Consider the following 6,735-nt stretch of genomic DNA (forward strand, 5'->3'; position numbering starts at 1 on the left):
TTTTGATGCTCTCACTGTCACCTGAAGAACTTCCAGGTATTTCTGTAACATGCAGAACTTTCTATGAAGGGGATATTTCCTCTGATCTCCAGGTGCTTTCATAGTGCAGGTTTATTGGGTAGAAAGATCGAGTGCGTGGTTGGAGAACAGGATTCAAATGAGACTCTGTTAGACTTTAATAACTGAATGCATGAATTGAATTAAGAAACACACCCTCTCAGCACTGTCATTCAGCAGTTTTATGAATGGGAGGTCAGATACAGGATCTGGTTTTAGATACAAGACAGATTTCATTGAATTTGCCGTATTTTATATTACTAAAAATTGTCTAGAATATTACATTTTTCTTCTGTAAGGACCGTAATTCACTTTTGCTGTTCTCTGTCTAAATTTACTTCTTTCTCCATAGTAGAATGTTTGAGCTATCAGACAAGTAGAATCATGTCTCTGCTGTGATTAATTTTAAGTATCCTGTTGTCTTTACTTCAGTTTTTTCTTTTTGTCCTCTTTTTTCCCTTTACCTGAACATACATGTTTGCCAGGCACATTTGTTTGCTTTTCTCTTTCTGCCATCCCACCCCTCCTGCCCTTGTTTTCTTCCCTTTGCTCTGACTATAGAAACTGTCAGGTGGCTTCGCTGGCATCACCTTACCTTTTTTTAACTATGCTACCCAGAGACTTCCATTTATCATGCCTCGGGCACTCTCCTCCTTTAATGCTGTATCTCTCTGAGGGATAGTTAATGATCTTTGCAGCAAATGAAGGTGAATTGCAGTCACATTACTGTTATAATACAGCCAACTGTATGGAACAGATTGGGCTGAGCTTTGAACAGCTGGGGCTGGCAGAGTGCATCTTGACTCCTCTCGGAAGAGTTCCAGAACTGCCAAATCATCACACTTGAAGGGGAAAGAGGGACAAGAAAGGTTATAGGGTAGTGATTCCTGCAGGTGTTTTTTGCCTTAGTGATACACCTTTTTGAAATTTTTACTGGTTTGTAGGTCTGGGAAAGCAGGGACTCGTTGAACCCAGAGGCTGCCGTCCCTGCTACTGGACTTGCCTGCTCAGCGGTTGTGATGGTATTTTATTGTTCATCTGCAGGTTCATCTGCACATGTGATCGGATAGATGCTTCTGTTGTTAAACTGTATGCCTCTCTTCTGCCGTGGAAACTATTTGTAGCGTCAAGGAGTGTTTTTATTTGCCAAGTGTATGGAACCCTAATAAAAATTAATAAAGACTCTGCTGGACTTGGACGACAGTGTGGCTTCCTGGTGGATGTAATGAATGGGAATCAAGGCGGAGTAGGACAAACATCATAAACTGATGGCCCACAGAGCCTGATCTAGCTGATACATGTGTTGTGTTTGTCCATACAAGGCAGTGTGTGTATGTGTATGTATGTGTGTGTTTGAAGAACCCCCTGACAGTATAAATATCATATATATAATCATATATTATACATATGTTATATATTATTATTATTAACAGGTATAATTCACTTTATTTGTCTTGTATAAAATTACATGGCCGCCACAACTGGAACCTGGATCCTCTTCACAAAAACCTGGTGTGAAGTGGGGAGGGTGGGGTGGGTGGGCTGGAATGGGAGTAAAAGGGAGAAAACTGTACTTGAACAATGATTAAAATAAAAAAAAAATGCGGAGGGGGGGAACCCTGGTGTGAGTCTTAACTAGATGATCAGTGAATTCCTGGCAGGGATGTTTAACCTGCGGCCTGTGGGCTGCATGCAGCCCAATACAAAATCATAAATTTACTTAAAACATTATGAGTTTTTCTGTGACTAAGTGTTGTGATATATTTAATGTGTAGCGCAAGACAACTCATGTTCCAGTGTGGCCCAGAGATGCCAAAAGGTTAAACACCCCTGTGAGAGAATTGGCAAACATGGTCTGTTTCCAGAGGTCGGAGGTGAGAGAGCTGTAGGTCTTAGATATGGCATCGAAGGTGGCCTTGGCGAAGTTGCCCAGGGCGGCAGTGCAGCTCCTGGCCGAGGTGTAGCAGTCTTTGACACTGGCCATCAGCAGCAGCTTCTTGGGCATGGGGGCTGAGACAATGCCACTGTCCCTGGGTGCAGGGATGAGGCGCACCAGCACAGAGCCACAGCAGCGGTCACCTTGCAAGGGATGGTGTGGGGCTTGCCGATCTTGTCCCCCCAGTCGCCTCACTGCAGAGGGACAATATCTTGGCCAGGATGATGGCCCCATGGATGGCAGGGACTACTTTCTTTGAGTACTTAACACTCAGATCAACACATCCATTGTAGTTCCCAATGGTGACAAATGCCTTGAACAGGGTCCTCTAGCCTGAGTGGCTGCTTTTGTATGGCCATAATCTTCAAAACTTTGTTCTTGAAGGATGTCCCCAAGAAAGTCAGTGATCTCAGATTCCTAATGGGCAGGGAGAAGAGATAGATCTCCTGCAGGGACTTGATCTTCATGTCCTTGACCAGGTGGCCCAGCTTGATGACAGGGATCTGCACCTTGGCCTTGACCTTACCTCTGCAAGCCACAGCCTCAACCCCGACCCTGGCCATGACCTTGACCCTGTGAAATCCTCACAGAAGCCACTGTGGCCTCCTGTTCCAGGACTCTCCCACAGCACTGGCATCATCTGCTATGTGGTGTTTCCTGGGAAAATAAGCGACTGCCAATATTTTTTTTAATTATATAAAAATCTGGTTAGTTTTTTCATTGAACCTAGATCTGGCTTCACTGGAATTGGGAATTCTCCCATAGTGAATAAATATCGGCTAAAGCTGAGTAACAGGTACCCTGTATCTGTCCTGAGTGGCAAGGCAGGGGCTGCCCGCTGCTACCAGAGAACTCTCCTCCCATCCCTATAGTCACTGCTTGACTAGGCTCTGCAGAAGTTCAGGAGAGAACAGATAGAAGCTTTGGGATGAGGAAGAACTGGGTTTGAATCTTACCTTTACCACCAGCTTTGTCAATTTGGGCAAGTTACTTTTCTGAGTCTTCATTTCCTCCTGTGTAAAATGGGAATGTGCTACTTTACCTCATATGGTTGCTGGAAAGGGTATTAAATGGTGTCTGATACCCTGAAAAAGAGCTGTGTACTTACCTAGGAGAATTGCTATACACATGAGCCATTATTGCACTTTCCAGTCGCCATGTATCATAGGTGAACTGATACCAGTTCTTTAGAGTCACACTGACCACGTTGTAAAATTCAATAAACACTTCTGTGACTCAGGACAGTGGCGGGGCACTTGTGTCTGGGCTTCCCATGCTTCTGTTTTTGTCTTATAATGTAAAATTTACAGTGTCTCTAAGGGAATAATACAATAGAAACTGAACTCTTAATGGAGATCTTATATAAAGAGAGAAAAATCTTACAATTTAGTTCATACTAGGTAAACAGCTGGTGTTCTTTTGACTGGGTCATGATTGTGTAATTTTGAATCCAAACTCCTAAAGTTTCTGTTGCCTCATTCCCATCCCAATTACATTTAAAGTCAGGTTGATGATAACTACCCTGTGGACTGAGGACATTCGCAGTCTTCATGGAAGAAAAGGTACAGAAATGAGAGCACTCCCTCCAGCAATATATTTTCTTAAAAGTGGGGTTAAATCTAGTTTTTGTTGGGCTTGCATTGTTGTTCAAGGCAGCAGTTAATCAGCACTCTATGCTTACAGAATTATTAAAGTTTCAAGGGATTTCCCCATATTATTACATTCAGTTGGCATCTTTTCTTTCTGTTTGGCCGTTGACATCTCAGAAGGTTGCAGCACACATTTGGCTGACACACCAGGTGGGGGCAGGGGCTTCCTGGCTATTATATATATATATGGCTGAGAAATGCAGGTTTTTCCGCCTATTTTTCTATTTCCTGCAAAGATGGGTGGATATTTCACTTTAACACATACTCTTGTCTCAAAATAGTAAAGGGCAGCAATTCAGTAATTTCTTCTCATACTTTGTGAAGTTGTCTGGAAAACTCTCGGGAGTCCCAGTGAAAAGCTTCTTAGAAAGAAGAAGGTGGCAAGATGGCTAGAAAATGTGAAGGTCATTCTGGAACTAGAGAGAGAAAATGGACATGAAATGTAACAAATGAGTTGTGATTAGCTCGTTATAGTGTTCAAAAATTATGTTTTTAAGTGTTCTCTTAACCCTCCCCCCCAACCCTGCCTTGGATGAGTGAATGTCATTTTTAGGATAAACAGTCCCTGAACAGAAGACATGAGAAAAGAAAACATTATTTTTAGAGCCCTATTTTTTAAAAAAAAAATTGTAACTAGAAGTATAGGTCTACCTCTGTAACTTGACATTAGGCCCAACCCCGGATTCTGGTTCCAGGTGATGACTCGGGATCCCTTCTCATTCCTCTTCTCATCTGACACTTTGTGGGTGGGCGGCGGTGAAGCGAAAGAGGGAAGAAGGTGCAGAGGGGAAGTCCAAGTATGAAGAAAAGGAAAGTTCTCTGTATTTTATCAGTATTTTTGTCCAAATCACCAAAAGAATTGTGGTGTGTTTGAATTTAAGGAAATATTTAGGTTGAGCCATGTGAAATTGACAGCATTTCAATTGTACAATAAAAGCAATTTTATGTAGTTTAACTGAACACAATTATTACATATTTGCTAGAATTTCTACAGCTCCCCTGATTGGGCATATAGAGTAATTTAAAGAGACAGAGATGTTTTGACATACATTTTTTTTTTCACTTACTTTGTTAGAATATACATGTATTTTGGATTTCATTGTTATCAGTTTTTATAAAATCATAGTTACCACATCAAGTCTCATGGTAAAAGAGACTGAAAGGCAAGATGAGTGTGAGGGTGGCTGAAGCCAGCGGAGTCTTGTCAGCTCATTTATCTGAGGGTGTGCATGGCTGACTGGGTTGGCTGTGAGGTACCAAAATTGCGTTTTTACCATAGCAGACATCATGTTTGTTTTGAAAATAAGAAATGGATGGGGAAAGATGAAAAGCTATCCACATGAACATGATTTATTATGACCTTTTTTATGGTAGGTTGAACCTTGCTGAAAATTGTAAAGTTTGCTCAACTAGGCACTTCCCCTCTTATTTTTCGTAGGTCCATGAATACTGTAATAGTTTGGGCATAAAACAAATCCACTTAGTTAAGAAAAATTAAAAGTCTCTAAGAAGGCCTGGGAATAGTACAATGAGCAGGCCTTTGGTGGTGGTGGTGGTGGTGGTGGTGGTGGTAGTAAAGGTGATGGCAGTGTCGTGGGTGTGTGTGTGTGTGTGTGTGTGTATGTGTGTGTTTTGTGGGGGAGATTTGTTCAGAATGAAAGAGACAGATGCTTCCTTCACTTGCTTGTTTCCTGGTTTTCAAAGCCTTTTTTTGTTGTTGTTTTATTTTAAGATTGGGTGCCTTTTTGATTGGTCAGTGAAGGCGTGGAGAGCCTGCAGGGGCACACGCCTGCCTCTGTAACTTGCCCTTCCTGGTACAACATCAAGTGGAAGTGCAGAGCACCGCAACTGCTTTGAGCAGAGCCCACTTCCCTCCACTCACAGAGAACATGAAGCAGTTATACCAACATCAGTCAAGGGAAACCCACAGGCTGAACACACACCGTTGAAGCAGGTGCATGAGTGAGCATTCTCCAACAGGCACACGTGATTAAATTGTACCTCGGCTTCTTGCCCACAGATGTCAGTTATGATGGCTGTTTGGGGCTGTGCACTCCTCACAGAGCCAGGACAAGCCCGTGGTAGTTATGGGCCTCTCAGCTGATTTACTGAGACTAGGGAAAACTGCAAGCTCTACTGTTTGTGTATGTATATACATATGCATTGATAATATATCAAATACATGTATATGGATGTATGTATATGTGTAGGTGTGTACATGCATGCACACACACACATTTAAAGCAAAAGCCAAGTTGGCCATGAGGTAAAGAGAGAATATGAACATTTGAGACATTCTTAAATGCCTGGCAGTAAGGTGAAGGTCCTAATTTAAAAACAACACACATCTCATCCTAAATTGAACCATTCTGATATACTTTAAATATGTATTAGTTCCCCAAGCTGGTTATATGTATTATTGGTTATGAGTATCCACTTTGAGCTGGTGTTTCAAAATGTTATGCATATTATTTATATTTTAATGTGTGGACAGTCTTTGTCTAAGCAGTGCAGTGAACAACTCACCTTTAACCATCAAAACTAGCTTGAGAATAAATATAATGTCTAGTGTTAGTATAGGTACAAGAAAAAAACATTCTACTTGGGGGCATTTTATGTATTATCTGGAGATTACTTTGCAATGCTGTTGATCCTTGATCAATGTGGGGGTTAGTGATACTGATCCCCCAACCCCCACACAGACAAAAACCCACATATAACTTCTGACTCCCCTCAAAATTAATTGCTGATAGCTTACTGTTGATCGGAAGTTGTACCAATAAGAAAAACAGTCAATTAACACATATTTTGTTTGAGATATATATATCATATGTTGTATTCTTATAATAAATTAAGCTAGTGAAAAGAAAATGTTATTAAGAAAACCATAAGGAAGAAAAAATGCATTTACAGTATTTATTGAACAAAATCCACATGTCGGTGGAACCAAGGAGTTCAAACCCATATTGTTCCAGGGTCAACTGTATACACAACCAAAAGCCATAAAATGTGCATGTTCATAGTTCTAGCAACACAGCTCCCAGGAATATTCATCCTAAGCCTGTGGTTGAACATGTGTAAAAACATTTTACT

At 41.3% G+C, this 6,735-nt stretch overlaps 1 pseudogene; it reads right to left on the minus strand.

Annotated features, from left to right (window-relative positions):
- Positions 1-662: 662 nt before the first annotated feature.
- On the minus strand, positions 663-2,556 carry LOC123823970 (annotated as a pseudogene).
- Positions 2,557-6,735: the final 4,179 nt, after the last annotated feature.

This window comes from Phyllostomus hastatus, unplaced genomic scaffold, assembly GCF_019186645.2.
Source record: "Phyllostomus hastatus isolate PE091 unplaced genomic scaffold, TTU_PhHast_1.1 phas_contig_524, whole genome shotgun sequence".
NCBI lineage: Eukaryota > Metazoa > Chordata > Mammalia > Chiroptera > Phyllostomidae > Phyllostomus > Phyllostomus hastatus.